The following is a 24,738-nucleotide window of genomic DNA, read 5'->3' as shown; positions in this document are numbered from 1 at the left end:
TGTGGGGGGGTGTCTGGTGGGTGTTGTGTGTGGGGGGGGTGTCTATGGTAGTGGGGTGTTGTGTGTGTATGTATGTGTGGGTTTGTGGTGTGTGTGGGGGTGTCTGTGGTGGGGGGGGTGTTGTGTATGTGTGGGTTTGTGGTGTGTGGGGGTGTCTTTGGTGGGGGGGTGTTGTGTATGTGTGGGTTTCTGGTGTGTGTGTGGGTGTCTGTGGGGGGGGTGTTGTGTGTGTGGGGGTGTCTATGGTAGTGGGGTGTTGTGTGTGTGTGGGTTTGTGGTGTGGGTGTGGGTGTCTGGTGGGGGGGTGTTGTGTATGTGTGGGTTTGTGGTGTGTGTAGGGGTGTCTGTGGTGGTGGGGTGTTGTGTATGTGTGGGTTTGTGGTGTGTGTGTGGGTGTGTGGGTGTCTGGTGGGGGGGTGTTGTGTATGTGTGGGTTTCTGGTGTGTGTGGGGGTGTCTGTGGTGGGGGGATTGTGTGTGTGTGTGTGTGTGTGTGTATGTATGTGTGGGTTTGTGGCGTGGGGGGTGCTGTGTGTGTGTGTGTGGGTTTGTGGCGTGGGGGGTGCTGTGTGTGTGTGTGTGTGGTGTCTTGGGCCGTCACGCAGTGCTCAGCGCTGGCACAGGGGTCACGTGCCTGGATGTGCGCAGTGCAGGGTGAGGCCTGGGCGCAGGGCAGGCAGGACCAAGCCTGCGTACTAGGCTGACGGCAGAGCTGTGTTCTAGAGGCCCTGTGCCTGCCGTCGTGGTCCGTTTCTTGTCCAGGGAAGAAGCTGCTGTCCTGTTCACTCTGAGCCTTTTGCTCTTTGTCCTGAGGCTTAAGTGAACCTTGGTTCATGTCCCCAGGACAGTGGCCTCAAAGGAGTCAGCGGCATCTGCAGCCCCCTGAGAGGGTGGCAGGTGGAGACCGCCCAGCTGTCGGCCCCTGGGGGTGCGTGGCTGCCTGTGTGGAATGGGGCAGCGCCCGGGGCCCTGCTGGGGTGGCTGATCCCACACTGCTGCCGACGTCCTCGTTCTTGACCTGATCATTTGTCACCTTGGCCAGAGATGGAGTCGTATACCCTTTCTGCCCTCCCACAGCAGAGGGGCCCCTTGAGCCTGAGGAGGGCAGAGCCTGGGCACTGGGTGGGGAGCAGGTGAGACGGGAGGCCGGGCTGGTGGCGGAGGGCCCGGACCAGCCTTTCGGGCTACCTCTCTTACAGAAGCCAGGCGCTCTGTTCCTCTTTTTCAGGCTCACAACAGAATCAAACAGCAAGGTGTAGAGATTTCCCATACACACTCAGCGCCCACTCACTCACCCCAGAGGAGCGATTGATCTGTGTATTTATTTATTAAAAGTTTGTTTATTTTTGGCTGCACTGTTCGCTGCTGTTCGGGCTTTCTCTGGTTGCAGCGGGAGGTGAGTCCTCTCTAGCTGCGGTGTGGTGACTGCAGCCTCTGCACTGCAGGCTCAGTTGCTGTGGGGCACGGGCTAAGCTGCCCCGTGGCATGTGGTATCTTCCTGGCCATGCCCCTTGCATTGGCAGGCGGATTCCTATCCTCTGTGCCCCCAGGCGCCTGCAGTTGATATGCTGCTGCACAGACTGGGCGTCCCCAGGGTCCGCAGGCTGCATCCGGCCTCCCTCTGGGTGCTGGCGCTCTGTGTGTGCTGCAGTGTCTCCCTCCACCTCCCCTGTCTGCACTCTTGCCTTCTCCAGAGCATCCGGTGGTCAGGCTCATACTGCCTTCTCAGGTTGGCTCCTACCACTTAGTAACGTGCATTTAAGGGGCTTCCGTGTCCTTTCAAGGCTTGATAGCTCATTTTTCATTTTCTTTTTTAGTGCTGAATAATAATAATAGCCCATTGTCTAGATGTTCCACAGTTTATTTATCCATTCACCTACTGAAAGGCATCTTGGATCACTTTATTGTCTCTCTGGTCTTCTTGGATGGGAAATAGACAGTAAACAAAGCCCGCTGCTGACCTCTGAACTCAGTTCTGACCTCTCTGTGAACTGCTTGGAAAAGGGGGCGTTGCCCTCTGGACACTTGTCCTATGCTGTCCTCCATTTCCGAGAGCCCTGGACTGTGCGGGATGTTGCTCCAGAACACTGCAGCCTGAGATGCCTCTCAGAGAAGCCATCCCAACAGTGCGAAGCCAGTGATGGGCAACAGGGAGAAGGATGGCCTCAGGCCCTGGTCTCCAGGGGTCTGGGGGCGCACACCCCAGTCCAGAGGTGGTGCAGGGCCCTCACTGGGCCCAAGGGAGCCTGTGTGCCTGTCCAGTCACTGTGCTTTGGGCCACACCACTTAACTTTCCTTTCAGAGACTAGACCAGCAGTATTTAGCCTGGGCTTAAACATGTAGAGTCATGAGGTCTGTAGCCATTTGTCTGCTGCCAGTCTCCAGACTCAACCCACACACTGCGTTTTTGAGAATGGGCTCTGTTCCCAGACTCAGCAGTGGGGTTGATGCTCGGGGCCTGAGCCCTGTTCTGAAGCAGGTCTGCCGGGTGGTTCAGGTAGCCAGCTCAGGGACCGTCCATCCACCCCTGTTCTGCAGCTTCACTGCAAGGCCTTCATCCCCATCTGTAAATGACGTTGATTCTGGACCCTTGAATCCTGACCCTCAGAGTACTGAGTGCTGGGTCTGCACAGGGGTGCTTGCTGTTCAGTCTGCTGAGCAGGAAGCACGCAGGCCCAGTCCTGTCTGCCCGGGGCACAGGGCCCTCCCGCGTGTCAGGGGGAGGAGAACCAACAGACAGGCCCGCTTCCCTGCTTCAGTCTCCTCCGTCCACACGGCCCTGGGAGACAGAAAGCCGGCGCTTCCTGGAGAGATGTGCTCAGATTTTTGTATGTTCATCTTTTACTTCTTCTCACACACATGTATTAAAGGGTCACGTTATAGGTGCGGTCTTGGGAGGGTCTGTGACGGAATGGGGCCTGGAGTAGGCATCTTTCCTGCCCGCCCGTGTTCCTGGACCCTGTCGTTTTGGAAACTCTTCATGTTGGGAGCACCGAGGGGCCCAAATGAGTCCTGTCCGTGTCCCTGTCCGGGACATCTATCAATTAAAACTCTCATTTACTCATTTCGTTTAAAAAGTAGGAGTAATAAACTCATTGTACATTACTCTAAATAGCACAGCTTTACTCAAAAACCACTGTATTTTCCAAAATGAAAAACTGTCATATGTTCCTTTGGTTAAAGTATACCAGAAAAATGTAGCTGGAATAGGGAAGAATATTTGAATAGCTTTTTTGGGGGGCCACACCCTGTAGCTTGCAGAGTCTTTGTTCCCTGACCAGGGATTGAACCCAGGCCATGGCAGTGAAAGCACCAAGTTCTAACCACTGGATCACCAGGGAATTCCCTTTAATAGCTTTCTGGTACAGTTCTGGAGGTGGTGTTTGATACGATACTGAAACCGAACGAATGGCCATGTGGTGAAGGTCAGAGGAAGCGCGGGGTCCTGCTCTGGGTCCCAGTTAGTTCTTCTCAGCCGTGTTTGACCCTTGGTCTTTTTTGTACTGTAACCAGACCTTTTACCTGTTTTGAGTTCTGCAGCAGTGCCCACGGGCAGTTGGTCAGCTGTGGTGTACTCAATTCTTTCCATCTTTCAGATGCTAACATATTTTATTTTGCTGCTTTTGTTTTTCTTGTTCTCTCTCTCATCAGAGGAGCCTTTAAGCCACCAGAAGCTGTCTGTTCATAGAGTTTTCCAAAATTCTGGTATTTGATCAAATACTTGAATTTTAGCATTGGCAAATTCCCAGTGGTTAGGATCCTGAGCTTCTGATACTGGGGGCCTGGGTTCAATCCCGGTGTGGGGAAATAAGATCTCTCAAGCTGTGCGGCCAAAAATAAAAAGTAGAATTAAAGCCAAAGTTCAGGTGTTTTCCTGGAAGTGGCAGTCTAACTTTGTTCATTTTCTAGAAGCAGTCTGCCAAATTCCTGTGTCTCTAGAGCCTGCCTGTCAGTCATTCTTGCATATAAAAATGGTGTTCCCTGAAAAAATGCTTTTGCTGGAGGCAACTATTATTGGTACACGGGATAAATGTTTCATGTGCATTTCATATTTTGTCACATAGAATATGAAAAAGACAAGTATGGAAAGGCCTGGTGTTTAATGAAATTAACAATTACTACTTCATCATGGAGGTTCTTAAGCAATTGGACCATCACCTTTGCATCATGAGTGCAAATACCACCCCAGCCAAAGAGGCAGTGTTGCTATGAAAAAAGTTTCCAAAGTGGGTTGCCAAAATTCCTTCGGGTCCTTGGACCACATTTTATAAACAGCTATACTGAGCTCTTCAGCCTGTATGAGAAATCGTAGTTTAACAAATCAAGTCAGCCTGCATGCTTGTTGGTCACTCAGAATGTGACAGCCTCAGGAAACCGCCAGAGTGTGCATTACTTCTCCTCAGTGCGTCAGTGCTTGAGTCTGTGTGCATTTTCAGAAGGCTCCTGATCCGGTAGAGCCTTGGTGGTAAGTCCCCTCCTGTAGTTGTCAAGGGGACATGAACATAGGCCCCCTTTAGAGCAGGTGTCTGTATGTGTCTCCCGGCTTGGTCTTTTGGCGAGCTCACATTCTCAGCTGTGGATCAGTCCCCTCAGCTGCTTTCCCTTCCTCTGGCCTCCCCTTTCTCTGCAGACTGGCAGCAGAAAGGCAGCAGAAGGCCGAAGGCCACACACCCTGCGTGCCTCTGCTCCTGGGCGGCTGCTCCTGGGACAGGTTGCTGGGTGCCGTCCCGCCCTCCTCTAGCAGCGCCGCCCCTGCCTGGGCCTCAGCCGGTTTCCTTGCATAGTTCTACCTGTGCAGAAGCTGTCTCCAGACTGGCTGTGTGCCTCACAGCTTTACACACCGATTCTCTTGGTCGTGAACCATGTAGCTCACACTTGGCTGACTGAAGTTTTGTCTTTTGTGGTTCAGCCTCGTCACTTGATCTAAAAATTTGTCTTTGTTTTTCCAGATTTTGCAGATCTTTTAAGATGATCTGGATTGTGATGACTCAGAACATATTGGTACACAGTTGCTGGCTTGGAGTTCTGTGTGATGTTGTTCAGTTGTTAGGTTGTGTCTGTTTGTGACCTCATGGACTGCAGAACGCCTGGCTTCCCTGTCCTTCATTATCTCCTGGAGTTTGCTCAAATTCATGTCCTTTGAGTCAGTGATGCTGACTAACCATCTCATCCTCTGCCGCCCCCTTCTCCTTTTTGCCTTCAATCTTGCCCAGCATCAGGGTCTTTTCTGATGAGGTGGTTCTTCGCATCAGGTGGCCAAAGTACTGGAGCTTCAGCAATAGTCCTTACAACGAAGGAGCAAACATCTTTTAATTTCATGGCTGCAGTCACTGTCTGCAGTGATTTTGGAGCCCAAGAAAGTAAAGTCTGTTACTGTTTCCACTTTTTCCCCTTCTGTATTCTGTGAAGTGTGGGACTGGATGTCATGTTCTTAAGTTTTTTTGAAAGTTGAGTTTTAAGCCAGCTTTTTCACTCTCTTCTTTCACTTTCATCAACAGGCTCTTTAGTTCCTCTTTATTTTCTATTATGAGAGTGATATCATCTGCATATTTGAGGTTGCTGGTATTTCTCCCAGCAGTCTTGATTCCAGCTTGTGACTCATCCAGCCCAACGTGGGCTTTTGCCCGTGGCAGCGAGCGGGGGCTGCTCTCTAGTTGCGGTGCGTGGGCTGCTCATTGCAGTGGCTTCTTTTGGTGGGAACACGGCCTCCAGGGTGCCCTGGCCTAGTAGTTGGGGCACACAGGCTTAGTTGCTCTACTGCATGTGGTGTCTTCCCAGACCAGGGCTAGCAAACCCGTGTCTCCTGCATTGGCCGGCGGATTCTTTGCCACTGAGTCACCAGGGAAGCCCCAGTGAATATAATTTCTGAGAAGTGAAGGCGTAGTCCTTTGGTTCTGTTTTCTTGTCGGGACCAGTTTCTTCGCCCTCTTTCTTGCCATAGAGGGCAGCCCTTGGCCAGCCTAGGACACGGGAGCCCGTCCGAGCCTCCCTGCTGTGGACCGGAGTGTCTCCATCTCCAGCAGGGAGGGGGCAGGCGGGGAGGCTCCTGGGCTGAGGTCTCAAGATGCGAGCACCACGGGCGCTGTAGCTGTCTGGGGAGTGCGTTTACTCAGATGTTCTGGGTCCCGGCCATGGAGAATTGGCGTTTCTTTGAACCTTCTCTCTGAGCCTGTGTTCAGAAAAGCTAGAGTAGAGGAGCAGTAGGATTTGTTCGTTAGGTGTTGGCTTCGGGGCTGCCTAGAAAGCATTTAGTTGTCCAACTAGAAAGTCATGAAGAGGGTAGAGGTTACAGGTGGCATACAACATCTGTCGGTTGTTCGGGATGTGGGGTTTAGCTGCGTTTCTGCAGCAGAGCTGGCGGCGGCTTGGATGCTGCTGGGTGCTTTCCCTTTGTGGCTCATCTCTGGCTGGAATCCAGCCAGGCTTCCTGGGAGGGGTTCTCTCTGTGTGGGGTGCTCTGTGCCACACGCTGCCCTGTGCTGGAGGATAGATCTGGTTTCCTTTTTATGGCTTGGAAGCTCTTGCCTCTCTAACCAACTCTGCTGTGGAAAGTGGCTTCTTGGTGCGTGCTTATGTCTGTGCTCTTGCATGTGCACACACACAAGCAAACTCCTCACAGACCTTCCGTGATGCAGACACCAATGGGGCTGTCGTTAGGATTGAATTATGCATATACTAAATGTGGGCTGCTGTAAAATGTTGTCAGACCAAAGGACGTGTTTGAGGCAAATGGAAGGAAAAGATCATTCCGTCCCTAAGTTTAAAATTTTTTTATGTTTTATTCCGCACCCCCCCCCCCAGTGTTATTGAGACACAATTGACATTTCACCTTGTGTAAGTTTCAGGTGTGCAGTGAAATGACCCCATGGATCTAGTCATCTTCTGTCACCTCACACAGCGGTAAATGTTGTTTCTTGTGATAAGAACTTGTAAGACCGCTCTGCCCTCTCTGCCATCTCCCTCCTCCACCACACCTGACTCTCTGTGCCAGCTGCCTCTCGTGGGCTCCCTCTCAGCTCTGTGTGTGTGTCGATCGCTGTTGTGTTCTGCATCAGTGTCCGTATGAAGCTGAGGCACACGCCTTTGTCTCAGAACAACTTCAGGGCAGGTGGCTCCTGCGCACGACCGGGGGAGGTTGCAGACGGGTCTCACCTGCTTCCTGAGATGTGCTTGACCTTCTGTGCAGGCGAGCAGGCTGTGGCCAGTGACTCCCTGACTCCCCAGGCAGGCTCTGGGTTTGGCTCAGGGCTAGACTTGCAGGCGTGTCAAACAGCTGGCCAGTCCCTTTGGCGTGCCCCGTCCCAGGGTCTGAGGGTGGAGTCTGGGACAGGCTTCAGCTTAGGGAATGTTCTCCTTCTGGGGGGATTTCAGGACTCAGGACAGGTAGGTGTTTTAGGTTCTTTATCTCACCTGTGGCTCTTAGAGCGCCTCTGTCTGTGGGAACAGAGCTCTGGTGAGTGTGACCACCGTCACCTCCCCTTGTGGGCGTGCTGTGGGGGAGGTGGGAGGGCGGGTCGGGGGAGGCTTCTCTCCAGGGTCAGTGGGGCCTGCACTGGTGCACTTGGTGTCTGCTTCTTAACTCTTTTCCGTGGGCTTTCCACCCACTGTATCTGCACTGTGTGGAGCACTGCGCCCCCGCTGCTTCTGGTACAGCTCTGTCACTGCAGACACAGGTTAAATGGCAGGTGTCCACATAGCGGGACGGGGAGGCTTGAAGTCAGACAGAAAGCAGCCTCAGGAAGGGCCTGTCCCCGCTGTTCCAGCAGAGGTGGGATGTCCGTGCTCCCTCAGGGCTGCCTCCTGGCAGGTTTCTGTCCTGTTGGAACTTTCGTCCACAGGCTCACCCTCTCCTCTGTGGCTCCTCCCACTCCTACCCCAGGTGACCTTGGTCCTCACACCTGTCTGGGCCTTAGTCAGCACCGAGCATCTTCTTCTGCCTTAGGTCACAGGTGGGCATTTCCAAGTGGCAGGAGGCTCCTGGAGAACCAGGCAGTGGTGGTCCGAGGAGGCGGACAGGGCTTGAGAGGGACTGTTTCCTGAGGTTGTACTCCGGGTGAAGAGAGTGCGCCCCACAGCCTGGGACGCACGCGTTGCTCCCCACTGTTCTGTTCTTGCACAGAGCAGTGGGGGAGACAGGGCCTGATGACCGGTCCTGGCAGTTGTACAGGTTGGTGTGGAGCCCTGCAGATCTGGGGACTCAATCGTGTGTTTCTGTGTCACTTTAGGGTGTGTTTCTGTGTTACTTTAGGGGAGGTTGCTTGTGAGTAACACTTGTAATCTTAAGTGGAGAGGGGGAAATATTGATTCATTGTTTCGCTGGAGACTTGAAGGTGGGGGATTTGTCTTTAGTTTTCTTGTAGTGTATCAATATTATCCAAATTTTTTACAATGAAGACAGACCCTTCCTCACCTCTCTTATTGTCTTAAGCCCTGAACCCAGCAACTGGACTGTGTTGTGAGGGGTTGGGGGCCTGAGTCCTTGGAAGAAAAACTATGACAAACCTAGACAGCGTATTAAAAAGCAGAGACATTACTTTGCTGATAAAACTCCATCTAGTCAAAGCTGTGGTTTTTCCAATAGTTGTGTATGGTTGTGAGAGTTGGACTGAGCACCGAAGAATTGATGCTTTTGAACTGGTGCTGGATAAGACTGTTGAGAGTCCCTTGGGCAGCCAGAAGATCAAACCAGTCAATCCTAAAGGAAATCAACCCTGAATATTCACTGGAAGGACTGATGCTGAACTCCACTACTTTGGCCACCTGATGCAAAGAGCCGACTCCCTGGAAAAGATTGCTGGGAAGATTGAAGGTGAGAAGAGAAGGGGATGACAGAGAACGAGATGGTTGGATGGCATCACTGACTCAGTGGACATGAGTTTGAGTAAGCTCTGGGAGATGGTGAAGGACAGGGAAACCTGGTGTGCTGCGGTCTGTGGGGTTGCAAAAGGTTGGACATGACTTAGCAACTGAACAACAATAAGATAATTGTTATCTTTCACAGTGGTATGAAAGTTGAAAATCCAGACAAAAAAGTTATTTGACAGAGCATAGTTGAATAAATAAATGGCCTTGTGTTTTAAAGACTGCACTTGTATTTTTGGGTTAGGCTATAAGGCCGGGACAAACTGTTGATCTCTAGTTCTGGAGAGCCTGGTGCAGTGGAGGCTGCAGTAATGACTGCTTTCAGCTCTGCCTTGGCCCCTGCACTGGGCACGGTCTGACACGTCTACCTTGGCTTTCTGGGCTCCGGGGAAGGAGGAGGTGGGTCTGAGCAGGGGTCTCTGCCCCCTGCTGCCTTCCCGGCCTCCACAGTATGGCCACACGGCACCTGGACTTGAAGGGTCCCCAGTGGTCTAAGGGGGAGAGCAGACATGGTCTGAACAGTGAGTGCTGGGAGGCCACGGCCCAGAGAGCTGGCCTGCCTGCACTGTGGGTGAGCCAGGCCCAGCCGTCTTCCCCCTGCTTGACATCCATTCCTGGGGCTGAAGATGTCCACCGGCACTGGATGGTGAAGTGAGTAACTTCAGGGTGTGTGTCTGTGTGTGTGTACACAAACATGTCCACCAACAGATACTCTCCAGGCAGGATCTGAGTAGTCACGGGACATTGCTTTCTTGCGAAGAGAATTCTGAAGGTTTGGTTCTGTGGCTCATGTGTCCTGATGAGCCTGTGGACAGGGTTCTGTCTGGCCAGGACAGGGGCCTGGGCTATAGGGCGGGCCCTGGGCCCCTGCTCTGGAACTGGGGCCACACTCGGGTCCTGCTGGCAGTGCTGCAGGGCGTCCCTGTTGGGCGCTTGACAGTCCAGCTCCGTAGGTCTGATTCAGGTGTGGCTTCCCCTTTGCACAAAAGGCTGCTTCTGGACGTGTCCCGAGGCGGCTTCACATGGAATCAGCTGCCAATGCAGACCCAGGAGATGAGGCGACTGCGACTGGCACTTGTTTGCAGCGAAGGGGCGGCGGGCGGGGCTGTGCACTGACGCCCCCGTGTGACTGCCCCATGGTCCTCTGTGCAGGAGCAGGTCCACCTGCTTGTGAGAGCTGAGAGTGGGCTGTCCCATGGGGTTGCCGCACCTGGTTTTTGGACGGAATGCTTGTCCCGTGTGGCTCTTTGTTGATGGTGTACGATTGAGGGGCAGGCCACAGGAGAGCCACTGCCTGTTCGGACTGGCCGCCCAGGGGTGTTGTGGTTTCTTTCTGCAGCGCTCCCTTGGTCACCCAGGCCTGTGCGGCTGTGTGGGTCAGTAACTTGCTCTCCTCTCAGGGTTGGGCCCTGGGACCTGTTGAGGCCATGCCTGGCATGACATTTGTTATCAGGGCTACATTTCAGGCAAGACCCACTCAGCCTCTCCCCTCCTTTAGACACCAGGCCTCGTGTGGGTCATTCACGCGGAGACTGGCAAGTGCACTTGGCGGTGCCTGTGTGTCTTCTCTTGGCCCTTGAGCCTGCGTGCTCTGGGTTGTTGCTTTGTCCACCAGCCAGAGCACCTCCCTCTGGGGCCCCTGAGAACGCAGGTGTGGCCACCAGGGGCCCTAGCGGAGCCTGTGGCTTAGCCAACCTGGGAGCAAAGGAGTTAAAATCGTATTGGTGTTCTGTACTTGGTGGCCAGAAATAATCATCTCTTCACAATAAATTGCTTAGTAGAAAGGAGGTGCTTTTATATACCCATTTATCTTTGGACCTGGATTGAGTAGTTTGGAGATGCAGAAAATGGAGTGTTAAATAAAGGTGAAAGTGTTTATTTTTGCGCGATAAGGAAACTGAAATGGCAAGTGTCTGTAGCAGGTCATTTCCTTCTAAATTTTTTGTTTTTCTATTTACAAGAATCTTCGAGGAAAACAATGACGTGAATGGAGCTGATGCCTCGTTTGCCCTCTGCCTCCGTTCCCACTTCTGTAAGTGCAAGGGTGCGCACCGCACATCCCTGGGACCTAGGTCAGCACTGCGCAGCAGCCGCTGAGACTGGGCATTGGGCACAGCTGGCCTCTGCCCGCCCGCGTCCAGGCCACGTTGCTCCAGCCCAGCGCCCTCCTAACCCCATGTTCAGTTTCCAGGGCAGACCAAGATCCCCGTTTGCTGCTTGTTGACATTTGATTTTTTTTTAAGTAATTATCCTGAAGTGTTTCACTCCACCTAGAGCTCTTGGTGAATTAATTCTTCTCTGTTCTGCTTGGCCCCTCAGCACACACATGGAAAGTCTAGAACTTTTGATGGTTGTTAAGTTGGCTGCAGGCGGTGCCCTGTGTCACAGTAGTAATGGTGGTGATTCGTCAAGAAGATGCCTAGGTGTTGGGTGGTCTGGTTGTCTGTGTTCAAGGCATTCTTTCTTCTTCACCTTTTGGGCTTTCAGAGCATCACCTTCTGAGACCTGAGTGGAGTGAGTGGGTGTGGGGCCTATCCCCAGCACAGAAGCCTCTGGGCCTGGCTGCCCTTGGCTTTGAGAGACGAAGTTCAGAGAATGTCCACACAGGCCCCCACTGGTCACACAGCAGAGCTGAACCTCCAGCTGCTGCTGACCTTTCTGAACAGAACACCCGCTTGGTTGAAGCAGAGCCTCTGTGTGAGGCCCATGGGGAGGGCCATGAGGGAAAGGTCTCACCCAGGTTGCTCCCAGGGGCCCAGTGCCAGCCTGGCCTGGAAAGCTGGTCCCAAGACCAAGGCACATGTACACTGCTGCCTGTGTTGTCACAGATCTGCACAGGTGTAGACATGGGGAGTGGGAGTGGATGTGGGTGTGAAGCCCCTGTGACATGGACAAGAGCCCAGAGGCTGCAGCCCCACTGTTCACAGGGATCTGTGACGTGGGGCTGGAAGTTGCAGCAAGACCCACAGTCTCTCCTTCATTAAACCCAGCAGCGGTATGTGGGTGGAGTGTGTTTATGTGAGGGTGTGTGTGTGTGGAGGGGGTGTGTGGATGTGTGTGTGTGTTGTGTTTATGTGAAGATGTGTGTGTGGATGTGTGTGTGTTGTGTTTATGTGAGGGGGTGGGTGTGTGTGGAGTATGTGGGGTGTGAGGGTGTGTGTGGGGAGTGTTCCTGTGTGTGGGGGTATGGAGGGGTCTTTGGGACCCAAGGTTGTGGATGTGCTTGGTGCTGGTGGCGTGTGAGGACTGCGAACCCCTGGAGGAGCCTGGGGGCTGTGGTTGTGAGAAGTGGGTGTGGCCTCACAGAAGGAAAAGGACCAGATGTCGGCAGTCAGCATAGTAGTTAACGCCTGCCTCGCGTTGTAAAGGGCTTGCTGCTTCTCACTGCTCTCAGCGCAGTGTTCTTCACAAAAGGAATGGAGCAGAGGAGGTGAGCTGGGGGAGGGCGGGGTGTCGTCGGCCCCTCCCCAAGGTCCTTCCCTCACCCAGAGCACCCAGCTTGCTCCTGGCTCTGTCGCCCCCGCTGCCCCCACCCCAGTCCCAGCACAGAAGGAGCAGCTGGGGGCAGCCCCTTCCCAGCTCCCTTGCAGGGGTGGCCTTGGGGAGGACCTGTTTGTGCTCCTCCTTGTCCAGGGAGAAGGGCCATCCTGCCGGGGAAGGAGGCGGGCTGGGAGGGACTATGATGCCCGAGTTAAAAACGGCCCTTTGTCATTTCATCTACTGTGTCTCTCTGTGGCTTTGACTCTTCCAAGGACCTCATATCCGTGGAATCTTACAGTAGTTGTCTTTCTGTGACTGGCTGCCTCACTGAGCATAATGTCCTCAATGTTCTCTGTTCCTCAAAATCCCGTGTGGTAGCATATTGCAGGATTTCCTTCCTTTTTAAGGCTGAATGATGAATATTCTATTGTATAGATAAACCACATTTTGTCATCCATTCATTTGTTGATGGACACTTGGGTTGTGTCCATGTTTTGACTCTTATGAGTAGCGCTCCTGTGAATGTGAAAGAGCAAATAACTCTCTGGAACCCTGCTCTCATTTGCGGGGAGGGTATGTGCTCAGGAGTGGACTTGCGGGGTCGCGTGGTAATTAGGAGCTGGGCTTTTTGTGGACCCTCCCAGTGGCTGTGGCGTCTTACATTCTCCCCACAGCGCACCATGGGTTCAGGAGCCACCCCTGCCAATAGCTGGTCCTGGGCCTTGGATGGCTGAAGGGCCTGGGATCAGCCCTTGCAGGCAACAGCCTGGCTTCTGTTGACATCTATGATGTGTGATGTCCTTTTAAAAAAAAAAAAAAAATTATTTGGCTGTACTGGGTCTTGGTTGTGGCGTACAGGATCTTCATTTGCAGCATGTGGGATCTAGTGTCCTGACCAGGGGTGGGGCCTGGGCCCTGTGTCGGGAGTGCGGAGTCTTAACTACTGCACCGCCATGTCCTTTGGGGGGAATCCCCAAAATTACACTGTACCTTTTTCACAGAACTGACACTTCAATCTGCAGTGTTGTTCTGGAAACAACAGTTCAACTGGCATATGAACACCTTTATGCCAATAAATTTGGCATCTTAGATAAGATGGACAAATTCCTTAAAAGACACAAATTACCTAAGCTCACTGAAGAAGAAATGGATCGCCTGAGAAACCCTGTGTCTATTAAAGAAATTGAATTTTTAATTAAAATCTTGACACAAAGAAGCCTTCAGTCCCTGGTGTCCTCACTGGTGATTTCTACCATCCCTTAAAGAGTGGGGAGCATCCGTCATACACAGGCTTCCCCTCTGTCCTTGAGGCAGGGTTACGTGGGTTCTGTAATCAGAGAAGGTCATGCTGAAAAGCCACAAGCCAGTTCCCACATGAATGTGGCTGTGAAGACCCTGACTTTGAAGCAAAGTAGATTAGCGATTTAAAAGGATAGTGATGCAGGCAGGATTTCTCTCAGCAGCTCATATTGGATTTAACATTCAAAAGTCAATCACTGTAACATGCCAGACTGACACCTAAAAAAGAAAAACTGGGAGATCATCTCGAAAGATGCAAAGAAAAGAAAGTGACAAAACCCCGTACCCCTTCATGCCAAGTTCCAAAGGCCGCCTTGGTGTGCTGAGCAGCTGGGGCCCTGCCGTGGCTCGGCGCGCTTACCTGTGAGTAGCTTGGCTGAGCCTCCCCTGACACCAGGTGAAAGTGGGCTGCTGGGGGCACCTCTTTTGTTCTCTTCTTAAAAATAAAAATAACCTTATTGCTGAAGCAATACTCTGCATTGCGGAAAATTAGGAAATAGTAATAAGGAACTTTTTTGCATAAAATACCATATATTCATCATATGGAGAAGAGATCTTGTGTGTGTGTGCATGCGTGTGTGTGTTTACACGTGTGCATACATGCAGAGATGGGCACAATAAAGGACAGAAAAGGTGTGGACCTAATAGAAGTAGAAGAGATTAAGAAGAGGTGGCAAGAATACACAGAAGAACTGTACAAAAAAGATCTTAAATTAGTGATGGTGTGATCACTCACCTAGAGACAGACCTCTTGGAGTGCGCAGTCAAGTGGGCCTTAGGAAGCATCACTATAAACAAAGCTAGTGGAGGTGCTGGAAATCCAGCTGAGCTGTTTCAAATCTGAAAAGATGATGCTGTAAAAGGGCTGCACACAATATGCCAGCAAATTTGGAAAACTCAGCAGTGGCCACAGGACTGGAAAAGGTCAGTTTTCATTCCAGTCCCAAAGAAAGGCAATGCCAAAGAATGTTCCAGCTACCCCACAATTGCACTCATCTCACATGCTAGCAAAGTAATGCTCAAAATTCTTCAAACTAGGCTTCAACAGTACATGAACTGAGAACTTTGAGATGTTCAAGCTGGATTTAGAAAAGGCAGAGGAACCAGAGATCAAATTGCCAACATCCGTTGGATCATAGAAAAAGCAACAGAATTCCAGAAAAACATCTCCTTTTGCTTCATTGACTACACTAAAGCCTTTGACTATGTGGTTCCCAACAATCTGTGGAAAACTCCTACAGAGATGGGAAGACCAGACCATCTTATCTGCTTCCTGCAAAACCTGTATGCAGGTCAAGAAGTAACAGTTAATACTGGACATGGAGCAATAGACTGGTTCAAAATTGGGAAAGGAGTACATCAAGGCTGTATATTGTCATCCTGCTTATTTAGCATATGCATAGTATATCATGAGAAATGCCAGGCTGGATGAAGCACAAGCTGGAATCAAGATTGCTGGGAGAAATATCAATAACCTCAGATAATGCAGATGACACCACCCTTATGGCAAAAAACTAAGAGGAACTAAAGAACCTCTTGATGAAGGTGAAAGAGGAGAGTGAAAAAGCTGGCTTAAAACTCAACATTCAAAAAACGAAGATCATGGCATCCGGTCCCATCACTTCATGGCAAATAGATGGGGAAACAATGGAAACAGTGACAGACTTTATTTTCTTGGGCTCCAAAATCACTGCAGATGGTGACTGCAGCCATGAAATTAAAAAACGCTTGCTCCTTGAAAGAAAAGCTATGAGAAACCTAGACAGCATATTAAAAAGCAGAGATATCACTTTGCTGACCAAGGTCTGTCTAGTCAAAGCTATGGTTTTTCCAGTGGTCATGTATGGATGTGAGAGTTGGACTATAAAGAAGGCTGAGTGCTGAGGAATTGATGCTTTTGAACTGTGGTGCTGTAGAAAACTCTTGAGAGTCCCTTGGACTGCAAGGAGATCAAACCAGTAAGCTCCAATACTTGGGCCACCTGATGCAAAGAGCTGACTCATCAGAAAAGACCCTGATGCTGGGAAAGATTGAAGGCAGGAGAAGAAGGGGATGACAGAGGATGAGATGGTTGAATGGCATCAGTGATTCAATGGACATGAGTTTGAGCAAAACTCTGGGAGATGGTGAAGGACGGGGAAGCCTGGTGTGCTGCAGTCCATGGGGTCGCAAAGAGTTGAACACAACTGAGCGACTGAACAACAGCAAACAACAACAATGCATGTATTGTGTGTGTGAGGCTGCAGGGCCCAGGTGTTCCTGCACTGGTCCCGGTACTGCTCTGGAATGTTGGCAGCTGTGTGGACAGCTCTGTGGTCAGTGGTCAGCGGCTGGGGTGAAGGAGTGGCCTGATTGCATCTGGGGGAAGGCTCCTACTCAGGGCTGCACTCACGCCCTGGGAGCTGATTCCTTGCAATAAACCTCTTAATATGCATATCTGTGTTTCTGATGGAACCCTGGCTGATGAGTATGTGATACGTATTTATTAATTTTACAGTCCTGTTTTACAGTCGGTGACTGTTGGTGTGTGTCGGCGAGCTTTGTCTGGCCTACTGCAGGGCCGTGGAGAGGCCTCCGGGGTGCGGGGCCTCACCCCCGGCCTTTCCCTGACGCAGTTCCCGCCCTGCCCACCAAGCCCTCCTCTGCCTCTGCCCGTCTGCACTAGTGCCTTGGCTGTGCCTTTCAGCTTGCCTGTTTTATGGGTCATTAAAATGAAAGTCCACTTTTGACTGTTTAGGCTCTGTTACATGTCTGCTTTTTATTGGTTTTGTGTTACTAACTTCATCACGTTTCTTCTAAGCTGTTAGATATATTCTGATTTGAAACGCCTCTTTATTGAGATATTTTTTGGAAGTAAACACTTTTTCCTCTAAGAATCACTGTTACCGGTGTCTCCCAGTTAACTGTGTAGCATTTTGTCATCCCCGGTTTTAAAGACTTAATTCCCAGTGTAGTTTCCTATCTCTCTGACCCTTGTTCTTGGTTCTCAGACTTAAGGTGCCTGTGGTCTCCCCCACCGCACTGCACTCCAGTGTTAAGAGGTCGGTGCTTTCAGGTTTGTTAGACTTGCTCTGTGGGCCTCGTGTGGACAGTCTGTGTGACTGCTTGTCCCATGTCCTTGAAGAGCAAGGGCGTTGGCGTGATGACTGGCTGGGGTGTCGTGTGTGCTCACTGGGTCAGACTGGCTACTGTGTTCCAGTCTCCTGTGTTCTGATGTTTGCTGGGCTAATGTCCATGGCCCGTCAGCCCTTGCAGGGTGCTGGAGCATCTGTTCTGTCGTTGTATCAGGGTTTGCTTTTGACTCCAGGGCGTCCTCCCGTCTCCTGAAGGGAGCCTCTGCTCTGCAGGGGTGGCTGCTTCCCCCCTGGTTGTGTCCAGGGCTCTCTGCTTGCTGTTTAACCCGGGTGTCTTTCCTGTCCTCTCAGTCTTTCTGGGTTGTTACGTTCTCGCCGTGCCTTGCTTATCCTGAGCTGGGCAGATACATTTTCCGTTCTAGTCTGACGTACTTCGTCTTCAGCTGTGTTTCCTAGTCCTCTCACTTTGGTACTTAATAAATGTTTAGTTCTGTCACACTGTCACACTTGACTTCTGTTTCTTTTTTCTTTCCTATTTTGCCTTTTTAGTTTTTTTCTCTACAAGTTTGGGAATTATACATTTTCGTGGTCACCTTGGAAGTCAGTGATGTGTGACAAACCAGCCTTTCTCTTGGTTTCCTGGTGGCTGCACGGCTTTTGAAGATTTTGAAACTTGTATGGCTTTGAAGAAGTTCAGTGTGAGATGTAGGGAAACGACCCCCTGACTCTTTGACCCTCTCGCCTTTCCTCACAGTTCTCATCTCCTCGTTTCCTGTCCTGTGTGTGTGTTTATATATTTTCACCTGCAACTTTCACTTCTTCCGAATGATCTTTACTGAAGCTTCATAATGAAACCAGAGAAGTGCACTGCAGTGTTTCCTGAAGGTAAAGACAGGGGAGAGCCAGCCCTGACCTGTGCAGGCCTCAGCTGGGCTTCTGCCTGCCTGCGATGCGAACCTTGCTCTCGCCCCTGGTTCTCCTACTCCCAGATGCCTTCTCCAGGCTGCAGAGGAGCGCCTGCATTTGTCCCCAAGATTCCTTGATTCAGCATAATTTTGGAAGATGGAATTATTTTATCCTCTCAAGTCTGTTGGTTGGTTCACTTGGAGCTGCTGACCCAGTGGCCGTGGTCCTTAGAACTGGTCCTTGGATGCCCTCCCTGCACAGAGGCCTGGTCAGTACCCCTGTGATTACCTGAGCCCAGACAGTACCATCTGTTCAGTTGAGACTTGTCAGGGGCTGTAAATAAAATAACACTTGCGAGTTCAGCTCCGTGCAAATGCAATTGAAATGGATCGTCAAGCCCCACACACTCCCTGAGGAGTGGGCGCTGTTGTTGTTGTCGTTGATAGTCGCTTTGGGTCCCGGGCACTTGCCTGGGTCCGTGTGGCCCCACAGGGCAGTGATGCTTGTCCTCATTTATAGACAGGGAGACGGAGTGGCGGGTTGAATGGCTTGCTCACGACTTCAGCCCGTGAGCATCAAGTGTGTGCCATGGCCACAGCCACCCCGCAGGCGGTGAGGGGCCCGACTTCCTGAAGCCCTGGCCTGAAGCAGCCTGTCATGCAGGCCTTCACTCCCTCTACTCCATCCGGTTTGGAGCCAGAACAGGGGAGGGAGCCTTCCATGGTCCTGGGATTCTCTCTCAGGGCCCAAGGCACTCGTGTGAACACCAGGAAGCAGGAGCAGTGAGTGCTGGCAGTGAACCTGGTGCTGGACGCAGCCTCGCGCACGTGTGTTTCCTCCCTGGAGTGGACTCGGGACCAGGTCCTCTCTCTGGAGCAGCTGCTGACAGGAGACATGGGGCTTGCCTGCTGCACCGCACCCCCCCGCCCCGCGCCAGCCTCGTGCGTGGGAACACCTGTGTGCTGTGACTTACACAGAAGATCACACACGTGTATTCAGAGATACACACTTTGAAAGAATTTGCCACAGATGCAGTTTAAATAGCTGAATCTTTAAAACAAAGCCCTGGAGTTTTTAGCTGTTGATTTGTATGTCTGTTCAGGAAGTTAGGTTTGTGAGTGGTCGTGACTAGAGGTCCTCCTGAGTCCAGGACCTGCCCAGGCCCCTGTCCGCACCTCTTCTCTGTCTTCCACCCCTTCGCCATGTGGAGGAATTACTGAAGAAGACACTGAAGAAATGAAAGTTTGGTTATTCTATAAAAACAATTTCTCAGAACATTTTTAGCAACTCCATTTTACCATACAATTTTTTCTTTCCTGGAATATTTAGTATTTGATTCTAATGATGACTATACTGAGAAGTGTATCTGTAGGGCCCATAAATAGATTTTTGCAACATGAAGTATCAAGTTTGTTTTTTTCTCTTAATAATGTGAGCTCATGATCCAGGGGTTTATTTGCCTTGTTTTCTGTACAGTGGCTTAAAAATATGGTAGGAAGAAGATAGGAGAAAAGTGTGTTTCTCTTCACCACATCGCAGACTGGAAGACCAAAGGGGACAGGGCAGACGCTTCCGATCCAAGGAGACGGTGCTGGAGTTACGCCAGGGCACGCCTGCTTCCCTTCTGTGCTGTTTGGTTCATGTTGGGCATCTCTCTGCAAGGCTGTCAGGAGCTCCCCTGTTTATACCACTGGTTTATCCTGGACTGAATGGTTTGGCTCCAAGGTCTCAAACTCTCCAAAGATGAAATGGCCTCTGTTTTCCAAACAAAGTTGGAACTGGGTTCTGAGGCTCGAACCTTAGATGGTCTGGCCTGGGCCCTTCCTCAGGTTGCGGCTGCCCCCCCGCCCCCCCCTCTTCTGGGACTTCCCAGTTGCCTGTGAAGCCCGGTGCGGAGCCAGTCCTCGGAACCTTGGACCCATGGGCCTGGGGAGGCTCAGGTGATGATGTGTGGGAAGGAGGACTGGACGCCTCTGAGGTGGCTCAATGCCCTGTGCCACAAGGCTGCCATCTCATGGCCCCTTCATGTCCGTACACGAGTTTGCACAAAGATGGTTCATCCAGGGGCTTTATTTTGCTTCTGCAGGTATATAATTTTGCAGTGTTTGGGGATTGGAAGCACGTTTGCATACATGGAATTGCTTTCACTGGTACCAGTGGGATTTAAGCAGTGGGCAGGGTAATAAGGAGAGGGGATGGGTGCTCCTTTAATCTGGAATTCCTTTAATCTGGAATTTTTGTGACATTACCCTCTATTTACAGCTTTCAGGAATCATCTGGTGTCACCGCACATATGTTCAGAGCTGTTGCCAAGGTGATGAGCCTCCTCTCACCGCCCACACAGTCCTGCTGGGAGGGGCTGCCTGGCGGGGTCTGTTCACTAAGAGGTCTACAGGCTGCCCCCTTGTAGCTTGATGGCTCGACTGCTTTCCCTGGTAACTTAAAAAAAAATCCTGTGATGCGTTTCCCATGGAGCGAAGGGGACCCATGTTGCCTCTGTGGTGGTTTTCAGCCGACTTCGTTAGAAACACACAAGTGACTTGGGCTTCATGTGTTTGTCAGTGGAAATATCCATTTAAACATTTAAAAATATTGCATATAAGCAACTTTAGTCATGACCTGGGTTATGATTTACAGGTTTTTCCCTGGGTTAAAGGAGTTTGAAGTCGTGTATATTTCAGTGCTGCTCCTCCAGTCCGCCTCTCTGAAGGCTGTTTGCACAGTCAAGTATTACTTGTGTGTCATTCGGGGCCTTCTGTTCACCTGCCACTGCACTTTCAGGAACAGGAAACATCAACCGTGTTTGGGTCCTGAACCCTCTGAGGATTGGGGCAAAGCTGTGAATGGATCCTCTCACACTTCAGAGTTTCTGGGGCCTCAGGGCTCCCCTGACCCTTGTGCTATCACCTCTGCTGCCCCTGAACTTGGTCTCAGAGCTTCGAATTCAGTCTCTGTTTAGATGAAAGTTCCTGATTAGTGCCTTTGGGTAGAACCTGGTCTTACTCCACAGAAGACTCTCTTACACGCAGAATTTCTTTTCCCCTTTCTCAGTCAAGCTCTCTTAATAGTTTTACAACTGAAGACATATGCCACCACCAGAAGTGACAGAGAGTGGTGTGAATGACTGTGCCAGTGTGAAGCTGCATCAGGTTTTTAAAAACTATTTATTAACTGTGCTGGGTCTTGGTTGCTGCACAGGCTTTTCTTTAGTTGTGATGAGCGGGGGAAGTTGCAGTGCTCAGGCCGCTCATGGCAGTGACTTCTTACGTTGTGGAGCACAGGCTCTGGGGCATGCGGGCTTCAGCAGTTGCGGCTCCCGGGCTCTAGAGCACAGGCTCAGTGGTTGTGGCACACGGGCTTAGTTTGGTAACTACCAGGCACCATGTGGGGTCTTCCTGGATCAGGGATCGAACCTGTGTCTCCTGCATTGGCAGGCAAATTCTTTACCACTGAGCCACCAGGTAAGTCCTGCATCAGGTTTTTACCAGGATTTAGTTTCTTGTACTTTGATTTCTAGTGCTAAGCCTTAAACTTTCAGGTATACGCATACAGAAGTGTAGGCGGCTGCTCACTGTAGCACTGTCTGTATTGCCAGAGTTGGAGCAACACAAATGCCAGTCAACAAGAGAAGGTAAACACCACACTGCAGTCAAAATAAAGCGGAACTACATTTAACAGAGGCCTCGATGAATCCCTAAAGCATTCTGGAGGGCAAAGGTGTATGAGGATCTGCGCAACATGTCTCCTGTAAGAATACCACGTCATGTGTAGAGGCTGACAGTGCAGCATTAACACGAGTGTGAAGACATGCATGGTGAGGATTAGCCTCAGAATCCAAAATCTTCAGAGAAGAGAGGAGGAGACAGCAGGATTCATCGGGGCTGCAGCTACGCATGTATTATTTTATATAATACATTCCAGACCAAATATGGCAAAATGAACAGAGATGGACACGTCAGCGCTCCTTTAATCGCGCCTCATGCTTTTCTGTTTGCTTCTGCGTTGTTACTTTGTTGTAAGATGACAAGGATAGAAAATCCTTCCTGTGAGGAGATCACGAAAGGAACCAACCCAATTTAAGCACGTTCACGGCCCTCCAGATTCCTGGAATGGTTTGGGAAAGAACTAAACCTCAACACTGAACATGTGCGTCAGACAGTGGTGCTGTGGGCTTTGAGGATGCAGAATTGACCTCAGTTGCTGCTGTTGATGGGCTCGCCCAGCCTGTAATTTTTTTAATTAAAGTTTCTTAGTTTTTTTGTGATTGTTCTTGTGTTTTTTTAGTATTTATTTATTCCTTCCTTTTGGTTGCACCAGGTCTTAGTTGCACCTTGAGGGAAGTCTTGGTTGCAGCATGCAGGATCCGGTTCCCTGACTGGGGACTGAACCCCAGCCTCCTGCGTAGGGAGCGCGGAGGTGCGGACCACCAGGGAGGTACCTCTGTTTTGTTTTTAACTGGCAGGTGGTGCGGTGTGAACCAAGCCTTGGCTTGTGTCCAGGGGAGCCCCCAGGTCCCCTCATGACCCAGCTCCAGCTCTTAGTGCAGTGCCTAGACCTCACCTCGTGTCCCTGTCCTACCTGAATGGGACCTGTGACAGGCAGAGTCCCCTGAAAGCCTCCAGCTTCCTCGCCTGGAGGGGTTTCTGGGTGGGACATGGTTCTACTCTGGACTCCCAGAGCTTCTCACTTGCTCACTTGGGACACTCATTCCCACAGTGCCTGTGAAATAACTGTCCTAGGGCCAGACTTGTAGAGTTTCTCCATATTATGTAGGTAAAATGATTAGTGAAACACAGAATCTTACATGAGGTTTGTGGAGGCACTTTGCAGTTCCATCAGCTTGATTTTGTCAACTGGATGACAGAGGCACTGTATGTGCATAGTGGGGGATTATAAAATACAAATAAGACCAGAAACACATTCCCGCTGGGATCCCAGTGTTATTCGCTTTTCTGAATTCTTGCTTTGTGGATTAATTATATTTTATTATTACCTGTTGCATTTTAGCAAAAACGAGATCCTACTATTATTACCTGTTGCATTTTAGCAAAAACGAGATCCTACTGTCTTATAACTGCTGCTTTCTCACCCAGCGGCCTCTGCCTTTCCGTCTCAGACCTCAGAGCAGCTGCAACCTGCCCTTCAGCGTGTCTGTCAGAGCTGGCACAGGATTGGCCCTCTTTTTCTTATAGGGCCAGGGGAAATACCTCAGGCTTTGCCACCTAAGAGGTACTAGGACCACTATTTGCAGGTATTGACATGCTGGTGACTCCAAGGAGGGTCTGGCGGGGAGGAAAGCCTGCCCTGGCAATGGGAGGGCTGTCAGAAGTCCTTGCTGGGTCCCCTTCCAGCTGTCCCTTTTCTCCAGGGAGGGAGCAGTATGTGCCCACCAGCCTCTTCAGTTCAATTCAGTTGCTTAGTTGTGTCCGACTCTTTGCGACCCCGTGGACTGCAGCACACCAGGCTTCCCTGTCCATCACCAGCTCCCCGAGTTTACTCAAACTCGTCCATTGTATCGGTGATGCCATCCAATCATCTCATCCTCTGTCGTCCCCTTCTCTTCCTACCTTCAATCTTTACCGGCATCAGGGTCTTTTCAAATGACCAGCCACTTGCTTTGGGCTAAACTGAGAATGTTGTTAATCTGCTGTAAACAAACCCCAGGTTCTGTGATAACCACTCCCTGGCTCGGACTAGCCACGCTCAGAGTCCCTTTCCCCAGGCAAGGGGAGCAGCCAGAGAGCCAGGCCTGGGGCCTTCCTCAGGTGGAGGTGACCCTGAAGCCAGGGGTCTGAGGGGCCATGGTGCACAGGACAGGGGGAGAAGCTTGGGGAGTGAGCGGCCAGTTGCTGTTGCATAGATGTTGTGTTTGTCCCTAGGCACGGTAACGGCAGCAGGCACGGCACAAGTGCGTCCTCAGTTCTGAAGGCCAGATTCGGGAGTGGGGGTGCTGATGGGACACCCCTCGCCAGGCCCGGCAGAGGCCCCCGCCACCCCCGGTTTCCTGGGCTTGTGGCCACAGCGCCATCCCCTTTCTCTCACCAGGATGCCTGCGCTGGGGCAAGGGTCTGCTCAGAGCACCTCGAGACCCTCACTTGGTTCCCTCTTGCCTGGTCAGGTCGTGCTCACAAGTGCCGCGTGGAGGGACCTTTGGGATCTGCCATTCAGCCCCTTGCAGTGTCTCCCAGAGGGGAACGTGGAGTTTTTCTCTTGTAAACACACAGGTTTTAGGTGTGCGGTGTCAGTGTGCTCACCTGGGACTCAGCCCATCGAGGAGCTCTTCGTGACCTGCAGGGACCACTGTGGGTGCTCCATGTGCCGGGTGCTCCCAGCCGCTCACTGAGTCGTGGACACGCTTTGTTTGCAGTTTCCGGCTGTCATGCACGAGGACCCCTCCCACAGGAAGTGGGGTGTTTGGGCTGATGCGTTTCCCCTGTATTCTCAGTGCCTTCTCACTAAGGAACAATCACTGTTTCTCTGTGAGCTCCGCTGCCCCACCCAGGACTGGCTTTCCAGGGAGGAGGTGAGTCTGGGCGAGCGTCTGCCACGGTCAACACGTGTCCTGCTCCGAGTGAGCGGTGCCAGTGCCCAGGAAGGGCCCTCAGGGGAGGCAGAGGCCACACCGCCAGTGTCACAAAGGCACAGGGTCACTACGAGCAGGGCTTGAGGCTGGGGTGTGCGCTTACAGCTCCTGTCTGTGGTGCTAGACCTGTGTTTAGAAGGTCTCGGCCAGTGCAGTTGCTCTGAGAGGTCAGCCAGTGTCTCCTTGCTCAAGTTCCACAGTGACACGTCGGGAGCTGAGGACTCTGCATCCCTCCCTGGTCCCTCATCCCCAAGGCTGACTGATGGTGACTTTTGGGGCAAAAGAGGTGGCTTCATTATGGGTTTATTTCTGGATGACTTATTTGTTAACTCATTAGGCTTGTTTTGTTCCATGCATCCCCCTGGCAAACCTTGCTATTAAAAGAGGGAAATAACCAGCCATTTATTTAAATGTAAGGAAAGTAGAGATGATTGTTTTCTTGGTAGCCTTTTTCTATTTCTACAAAAAGCTTTCTGTTTTAGGAAGCAGAGCGTATGTGGACAATGTTTCCACCACAGACAGGCCCCTTCTCGGC

General features: G+C 51.3%; 1 protein-coding gene across 6 annotated transcripts in view; it reads left to right on the top strand.

Annotated features, from left to right (window-relative positions):
- The window catches only part of ANKRD11 (ankyrin repeat domain containing 11), a 119,584-nt gene that overhangs the window by 59,209 nt on the left and 35,637 nt on the right, over window positions 1-24,738 (top strand). The window contains exon 3 of one of the 6 annotated variants that reach the window (XM_070770463.1): window positions 10,823-10,893. The exons of the other annotated variants lie outside the window; for them this stretch is intronic. The gene's annotated coding sequence lies outside the window, so the exon portion shown is untranslated. The remainder of the gene's footprint in view (window positions 1-10,822; window positions 10,894-24,738) is intronic. 6 annotated transcript variants of the gene reach the window in all.

Source organism: Bos indicus, chromosome 18, assembly GCF_029378745.1.
Source record: "Bos indicus isolate NIAB-ARS_2022 breed Sahiwal x Tharparkar chromosome 18, NIAB-ARS_B.indTharparkar_mat_pri_1.0, whole genome shotgun sequence".
Lineage (NCBI taxonomy): Eukaryota > Metazoa > Chordata > Mammalia > Artiodactyla > Bovidae > Bos > Bos indicus.
This window is presented reverse-complemented; position numbering and strand designations above follow the sequence as displayed.